At 38.3% G+C, this 9,190-nt stretch overlaps 1 pseudogene; it reads left to right on the top strand.

Moving 5' to 3' along the window:
- The first annotated feature begins 251 nt into the window (after positions 1–251).
- LOC119234748 (PSME3-interacting protein-like) overlaps positions 252–9,190 on the top strand; it is a 28,512-nt pseudogene continuing 19,573 nt past the window's right edge.

The following is a 9,190-nucleotide window of genomic DNA, read 5'->3' as shown; positions in this document are numbered from 1 at the left end:
AAGCGCTATGCTTGTGGGCAGCAAAAGGGCAGCAGGTGGCAGCAGTTGGCAAGATTGTTACTGGTCATCACCATGGCCTCACTGGTGCTCACACCACCGCAGAGGCCACAGTGATTGCAGATGAAAGTGGTTCCCCTGCCACGCTGCCCCAGGGCATACACCCCCTCTGGGGCTACAGTGACAAAGTTGCCCTGTGAGGGAGCATGCTACAGCAGAGGAGGCAACAATGAGCTCAGGGCCGTGGTTCAGGAATGCAGGGAAAATCTGGAGTGCAGGCAGTAAAGGCCTTTGAAGACCTGGACCAACATGGCAGGCTCCAAATGGAGCCCACCCTGCAGCAGCAGAGCTCAGAAAGCCAACGCGGGCAGAACCATTAAGGCAGAGAAGTGAACTGGAAGATGCTCTTCTAAAGTACCTTGCTCACCTAGCTGGCAGGTTGGTGCTGACTTTTGGTAGAAGGAACTCAGTTTCTCTAAATATGACTTGGGGTTGCATGAGGCTGCAGTCAAGTTTCTGGCCCACAGAAATGGTCAAAGGCAACAAATGGTTATTGTTTTGATGTGATTTGTGGCACAGCATTAGTTGATGCCCAGAAAAGAAGATATTTCATTTAATCCTATTTAATCCTGGATAATGGAAAGCTTCTGTAATGGAAGAGTAAAACTGCAGCCCAAGAATGGAAGCTAAAGGGTCAGTTCTCACTCTTCTCTTTGGGGCTGGTTTTGCTGGTCATTTAGGGGTCCAGGTTCAGGGGAAAAAGCAAATTACTGGATATTTAATGGTCAACATTTATGTTTAGCATAGAGAAATGAATATTCAATAGAGGTATATTGGGTATTAAAAAAATAGAAATCATAACTATGAACTTGAATGAGTGTGAAGATTAGTTGACACAATACAAAAAATGTGAAACTATGTGTAATATTGTTTCAAATGGTGTATAATACTGTCCAGAGGATATGGAAATATCGTAACTTATATAAATTGTACGAAATTTTATGAAGAGGATAATACTTGAAATTTCTTGAAGGTAAACATGATAGTGAGAAGATAAAACAAGTTAACTGGAGTTTAAATACCTACTATTTTACATGAACAAAATTTATCTTTAGTCTATAAATAATAAAGGAAAACATGGAGAAGCTGAAATGGAAAATAATATAGACAGTTATTCAAAAATGTTTAGTTCATTTGGGCAAAGAGCAGGGTAAGATATTTAAACTGAGTCCAGAAGGTCCATAATAATCTCATTTAAGTTGTCAAGTGTACTGGTTCTATTATTTTCATCATATCCTACAACTCCATTCTTAATCCCAATACATCCCCAATCCCAATTCAGTCTTTGTCATTTAAATTAAAATAGCACAAATATAGTTTATCTAGAAACATAGCTCCCACAGTTTGTTTCCTAAACAAAGAACAAAAACCAAAGGAAATAGGTATAAAAACAGATGCAAAATATGCCAAACTTTTCCTAAATTTGATGTAAGTTTAATTTTGTTTTTGATAGACTCTCTGGTTTTGCTCAAGTAACTTTGTTGACCCGTGCTTATTTATTTACCCCAAAAGTATGTTACATTCTTAATAGTAAACTCAAATGATCAACAGTATTTCTCAAAAAAAGGAATTATCATTAGGTTTTTTTTTCAAGATCAAAGAGGTCAATTCCAGTGAAAGTTATCCCAATGACCAAGATGCAAATAAGAGTATCAATAATTAGAGAAGTTCTTACAACACTAGCCAATTCTTAAATTAATGAGCTGGATAATTCATTCCGCTTAGTAGACTTTTAGACTGTAGTGATCTAAATTGATCATTTCTATCTTTTGGCATTGACAAATCAGTTACATTTATTTTCTAATCTCTTCACTAGACAGTTTTAGACTTTCTTATAATTTGTTAAATGAGCAGAATAATGGTAGATTGGTTTTCTTTTACTTCCCACCAACTAAACTTAATATATCTTCACAAGATCCCAGGAAACAAATTTATAAATAGCTGTTGTTGTAAAACTAATTCTATGAAACTTTTCTCCTGGGAATTTAGCAAAGAGAGACTTTGAAAGCTTAGGGATTTTTAAGGAGATTTTTCTCACTTTAGGTAGTTTAATACAATCTAGAATTTGGCAAACTACACCTCACAGGCCAAATCCAGCCCACCACTTGATTTTGTAATAAAGTTGTACTGGAATAAGCCATGTCCATTTGTTTAACTATGGCTACTTCTGTGCTAGAAGAGTAGAGTTGAATAGCTGTGGCTAAGACCACATGACCTTTTAAGCCTAACATATTCACTGGAGAGTCCTTTACAGAAAAAGTTTTCTAATATCTAGCATCACAAAAGTAAATAAGGAGGCTTGGTATTGAGTTGAGGTAAGAAAGAGATCAGCACTCAATTTCAAGAGCTGAGTGTATTCTCATTGAGTTGCACCATGTGAAACATTAAGGTGACAAAACTGAGAATAAAATACCCAACTAAACTCTACTCAAAAAATAGGTTTTGCCCCCCAAATGTAAGAACTATAAAATAGAAATGATTAAGTGGCATGGAAAAAAATAAAAAATAAAAATTTGAGAAAAAAAGAGTAGATTTGGAACTTTGAAGATTTCCACTTTGAAAACCACTCTCTTTGAACACCAACTTGATAATATATCAGTTCAGTTTTAATGCGTCTAACTGCTTATAGCAATCATATTAAATAGCAAGTATAGATTCATAGCTACTGGGCATGTACATCATTAAAAATGGTAAAGTTTAGTCAGATAATGCCTGAGATTTGCAGCTTTACCAAACTCTGGTTCACAGCAAGTAGTTCCTATCAAAACTATTCATTATTAAAAGACAAAGTAGAAGTTGGTTAACCAAATCTTTGGCATCTAGTGGTTCTATTCCAAATCATTTTTTGGAAACCAACATTTATATGGCAGATTTGTCTACCTGTAAAGGCAAACTTGGGCTCAAGTTCTATTAAAGAATGAGTTTGTGATTTCAGGGGAAACACAGGTTGAAATCTTTGCTGTTAGCACTCTACACTTAAGTCCAGGAAACCATAGGCTATTGCACAATGTTGGGGTGCATTGCACTCTTCTAAGTATATTCAAAGCCACTGGAAGAAGAATTATTAAAACAATTCACTGAAGACACAATAAATACCACATGCATATCTTGTTTCATTTCAAATATGCTCACCTTAATTTAAAAATTCTAAGTCATATTTTAATTGTCTTGGCATTTCTGTATACTCTAGTGTTTGTTGAAATGTAAAAGATGGTCAGACTATGGAAATAGTAACAAATCAATGCAAGTGGAAAAAGAAAAGCCACAACCTCGGCCCTAGTTCAGCTTATCACTTTCCTAATAAGGCTTTTTAAACCACTTTCTATTTCTGGTTTTTTTGTTGTTCCGTTTTTTTTTTTTAATGGAGATACTGACAGCTCGTATACTGCTATTTGACACTTACAGTGGAAGCAAGAAGAAATTTGTAAAAAATAAAAATGTTTTCATTTATTTCAAAGCAGCAGGTGTTAACTTAAGCTTCCAAAGCCATTTGGAAAACATGTCTTATGGAAGTCTACAAAAAATCCTGAAAATCACAGTGTAATAATTTTCTATTTACTTCACACAGTTAAAACAAATTCAAATGCCTCAACATGGGTTATGAATGCACTGGGCTAAGAACCAGGAAATCTTCACTTTTGCCTCAGCTCTGATATTATTTGATCCTCTTGTCACTTTACCTCTCTGCTCTCAGATCTGTTCTTTGCTGATTGCTAAGGTGCCTCCCAACTCCAGAAGGTTGCATTTGTACTTATACAATGTTAGTGTGGGATTTCGAAAATACAAACCTAATGTGATCTCAGCTAATCCTCCACAGAGCACAAAGCAGATGCTGTGTCTGTAATTACATTACTTCACTAGGTAGTGACAAGTTCCACGGAAGTTTCTGGCCAAGAAAGAGACTAGGAGACTTTTTCAAATCACACATTTGAAACTTCTCCACCATTTTGTCAACATGTGTTGAAAATACTTTGAGGACAACTTCACAGGCAGCATTGTGGGAGGCTGGAGGAGGCAGAAGGAGGAGATTGTAAAGGACATAACTTTTAGAATAGGCTGGCAAAGAGTTTTGATTGATGAATCTTATTTCTAAGTCTTTTAACTATTAAATACCATGTCTCTGGATTGACAACTGATCCAAGGTAATTTAAAAATTCCCCGAAATCTGATGATTATTACAATTTCTAAAAGCTTTTTAAAAGAAAAAATTGTGTTTGGTATAATCTGAAGTTGAAGGCTATGTTTTTTTCAGACAGAGTAATTTTTTCTTGAATTATTTTGTAGAATGATATCAAATCTTTAACTCTCTTTTCAGCTTCTTATGTTATTTCTCCATGAGTGTTATGTAGGCTACGAATCAGTCAAATAAATGGACTCACCAATAGATAAATTTGGTGGGTGAGCTGACCACCGTAAGCCATTTAGATTCTATTAGATTCAAGCAGAACAGTGTTTCCTATTATTCTTATTCTTCCTGCCCATTTTATTTACATTCCTGATTTTTTTTTATCTTCTTGCAACACAGAAAACTATGAGGCCGAGTATGTGGTAGACATTTTTTGAGCTGCTTGTCAGATGCACTTTTGAAGAAGTGCTTAAATACAGCAATCATTTTTTGGTATGCAATCATGTCAAACTGAGTGCTTTTAAATTTTTTCTTTTACTACTGAATACCAACAAAATGCCTAGAGCTATTAACAACATATTGTGCTGCCCATAATTTAGGAGAATATCAGCATCTTCACTTCTTGCTTCTAACCAACATATTTGATCCCTCAATTATTAGTGTAGTTATATTAAAAATTAGTGAAAACAATGGCATGTTTGCTTTTTCAAGTGCTTATCTGTTTTGTATTCCTTAAATAAAAATTTCTATATAATTTCCAGTGATTCCCGTATCTGGCCCGATGTAAAGTTTCTTTTGTGGGCAGATTCAGAATTTAAAAATCACCTACTTTTTCCTTAGAAAGCTACAGATTTAGGGCCTCCCCTGGTGGCGCAGAGGTTGAGCACTGGGTTGCGAAGCTGCCCGCAGCCTCTGCAGTGCTGGTTCGATCCTCAGCCACTGGGTGAGGGTCCCACATGGTGCGCAGACCTCTCCTGCTGCCCGCTGCTCCCCTCAGCAGTGTATGTTATCAGTCTGCCTGTTCTGTTCCCAGCTCTGGCTCTGGTGAATTCTCTCACCCTCCTGCACTTCTGACTGTACCCAGTGCTTGTATAAATAAATAAATAAACCTTCAAAAAAAAAAAAAAAAAAAAAAGAAAGCTACAGATTTAAACCCTACTGAGATTCAACGATAATTACAAACCTAGTCCATATAGTTCTTCCTTAATATGACACAAATTACTGCAAAAGCAGTAATTAAAAGCCATTGTTTTAAATTGTACACTTAACTCTTTTATATCAAACTAAAGAATGCATTTTTATTCCATTTTTTGTATTGTATTAATGATTCTCAGTGTATAATCAGTTTAAACTATGGCACAATCATTGGAAATTTTTTCCAAGAGAAAACTTAAGAGCTTGAATTAATAAAAATTTCATGTAGTGACCACAATAATGAATAAAATATTCTGTCATCAGGACATAGGCCTAGACTCCCAAAGCAAAGATATTTATGAAAGGGACATGTGACCCAAATAGAAAAATATAATAATTCTTCTTCTCTCTTTATTAGTTAAATACCCACAGTTCACATTGATGATAATCCTCTGTAATTCTCTGCTTACCCAGGAAACAGGCTTTAGATAATTTGAGTTCCTAAATCCACACCCATCTCCCAGCTCCTGACGACTATAAGCCTTTTGAAGAAGAAGGTGAAAACAGTCTTATTTCCACACAGCTCCTTACCTAGGAAGAGAAGCCATTTTTAAAAAAAGCCACTTTGGAATATTTTCCTACAATTGCTAACAGCAGAATTAGTGGTGTATGGATGACACGCAAAGGTTAATCCAAATATAATTCTCCCCAATCAAATGCCTTTTCTCTTCATTTTAAAATTTTAAGTGATATCTTCCACAAAAGGTTGTCAAGAGACAAGGCAGGGTCACGTTCCTGCCATTTTGTTATATAATATTTCTGTAGGTCAGAAAACTCCAGTTTTTATCTCCTCCCTGCCCATTTAGTCTGGCCCAGCAGACTGGAGGCCGGTGCTTGGCAGACTATGAGCCAAGAGACAGAAGTCAAGGCCTCTCACCCGCGACAAAGACACAGACCTAAAGGGCGTTGAAAGTGGTATTCAGGGTCACACTGTATATGTCAAGCCACGGCAGCTAAAATTTTAGACGCCTGGAAATAGAACTACCTTTCAAAAGCAGGTTTGAACCCACTATCTGTGCAAGGGTATGAACATTTAAGCAATAACATGAGGAGCCTGATGATATATTGGGGACAAGTATTAAAATGCTATTCTGAGACTTTCTTGACCCAGTGCCCAGGTGCAATCCCAAAGCTTCTTGGTCTTGCCATTCCAAAAAGAGTTTTTCTTTTCAGAAAAAGAAAAGTCTGTCCAGTATCTCTTCAGCTTCTTATATTATGCCCAGCCCCAAAGATTCTGCTAACTTTAAAGTTTTGTATGCCAACAAGACAAAAAAATAGCAGGGAGAAAAAGGGGTGAATTTGAAAATGAACCCCTGAAAATACAATATTTTCAGCAAGATGCTAGATAATGGATTTTTTTTTTATTTCAGAGGAATGATATTTTTTCTTTGTTTATTCTCACCAACATAAAGTACAATCTCTGTTCCTACAGTGAAGAGTCTTGAATATGTCTCTTTTCTAAATAAGCACAGTGAAAGGTTGTGGTTTCCTTAGCAACAGATGACTTCTTTCTATTTTTCTTTTTGGGCAAAAAATGTACTTTATAAAGAGCCTTTCATCATGGGTATCAAAGCATTCTATGGCTAAATTGTCACCCTGCCCCAGTAAAGTAGATAAATAATGTTGTCCTACTGCATATGGGGGAGGAAAATGGCCACTGAAATCAGTAGCTGCAGCAGGAACTTATCTCTTGTGCTCTGGATTGTGCTTTTCTAACCTCCATTGGCAGCCCCGTGAGCACTCTGGTAAGGGAATGTGGGAGAAACACCGCAATGTGATCTCCCAATAATCTATTCTCAGTGGGATCCTCTCCCCTTAGAGTGCGTAGGACTCATGACTTGCTTCTCACCAATATCACAAAGGCGTGCGGATCCCATGCCTTGGCTTAGGTTAGTTTATGAGACAGCCATTGTCGGGAATATGCCCTAGCTGCCTTCAAGAAGCACACAGCCATGGGCCTCCCTCGTGGCAGAGGGGTTAAAGAGAGTGCTATCAAGCTGTCACCAGCCACTGCAGCACGATTTGGGTCCCCCGTTGGCCAGGGAGCAGCCCACATGGCACAACAGACCTCTCCTGCCTGGACCGCTGCTCCCCTCAGCAGTGCATTTCAGTGGATCTGCCTGTTCAAGATGTGCGTTTGGCTGGAGACCAGCTTCAGCCTGATCTCATAAGAGTTCTGGAAGCTGAATATCAACCCCCAATAGTTTCACTTTTAGAGGAGGTAGTTAGGATTTTTGCCATGATTCAGGACTGCCCCAAGCCAGGAATAACCAACCTAGGATTTTCTTTTCCTTTCTTTATTTTTTTTTTTAAAGGTATTGTTTTTTTTAAAAGATTTATGGGAATTTATAATTATTTATGCATACAAGAACTGGGGTACAGACCAGAAGTGTGAGGGAGGAGTGAGAGGATTCACCAGAGACAGTGGGGAACAGAACAGGCAGACTTACTGAAATACACTGCTGAGGGGGAGCAGCAGGCGAGACAGGAGAGGTCTGCAGCACCATGTGAGTTGTTCCCTGGCCCTCTGGGGATCAAACTCCTGCTGCAGGGGCTGCGGATTGCTTCATGGTGCCGTGCTTAACCACTTGTGCCACCAAGGAGGCCCTCCTTGTTTGTTTTAACTAATGAAACACCATTGTTTTACATCCTTGTTAATATCCTGACAGTATAGCATTCCTCCCATCAGGTGTGGTGGCCAAAGCTCTCCCTCCACCAAAGCACCCATAATCTTGCCCCTCTTCCCCCCACTCCATGTTCTCACCACTGCCCTGCTCTTCCCCCCTCACCCTTACCTCTTGGATGCCCAGGTCTATGGTCAGCTTTCAAGGCCAACCAGAGATTGGTAAGCTAGGTGGCTTCTACTGGTAGACAAGCATTCACCCAAGAAAGACACAGCTGTGAGATCTCAGCAGCTAACATTGTGTAAACAACTGGCAATGGCTACAGGAGCACAGTAGGGAGTTTAAAGTGGGAAATCAAGAGCCACCATTACATTCAGTGTTTAAGAATCCAGTATCATCTAGCCCACAGTGAGATCTTCTTCAAAGACCTTCACATACAGAGTACATGATTACATATATGATGTGGTTTAAAGGCCACACGGCTCACCCCAGGATCCTGGATATTCAACTCTGACTTCTTTGGGCTACACATTGCTCTCCTCATATTGCCTAATATACAATGGAAATTTACAGATAATGTGAGATCCTTAAATTCTTAAAGAAAATTAGCTTCTCAGAGTTAGAATGATCTTAATGCAGAGGAAGAGGAAGAGGGAATGGTAAGGGAGGATCACAGAATCAAGAAGAGGCACCAAGGGCAACTTTGCCTCGTATTCTCAATTTGCCCAATTGAGCAGCTACCCCAGCTGCCTAGCCCTCAACTTGTCAGGCTGAGTGCACCAATCCTCTCCCAAGATGACTACAATTGCAGTGTGAGCATAGGCCTTTGTGAGATTAACTACTAATGAGGCTGACAAACAAAGACTATGGGACAAAAGAGAAGCAGCAGAATAATGCTTCTCTTTGATTTGAAAAAGCAAATCAAAAGCAGCAAAGCTGTCTGCACATGGCATGAACTCCTTTATGATATGAGAGGGAAGAGAAAGCAATTCAAAGTGTGTGAAAAAAAGAACCAGGGGTGTTCATAATAGAAGATGGTAATTTCAAACCATCTTGAAATAAATAGTCAGAAAAGTTATTGGAGAATAGAGATGATTTATTAAGGAAGCTGACTGTAGAGTTCCTTACAAATTATGATTTTTATTTAAAAAAATAAGCTTTGACAGAATTCACAATTAATGAAGAAAGG

The sequence above is a fragment of the Talpa occidentalis genome, unplaced genomic scaffold, assembly GCF_014898055.3.
Source record: "Talpa occidentalis isolate TD23 unplaced genomic scaffold, MPIMG_talOcc4v2.1 talOcc4.8, whole genome shotgun sequence".
Classification (NCBI taxonomy): Eukaryota; Metazoa; Chordata; class Mammalia; order Eulipotyphla; family Talpidae; genus Talpa; species Talpa occidentalis.
This window is presented reverse-complemented; position numbering and strand designations above follow the sequence as displayed.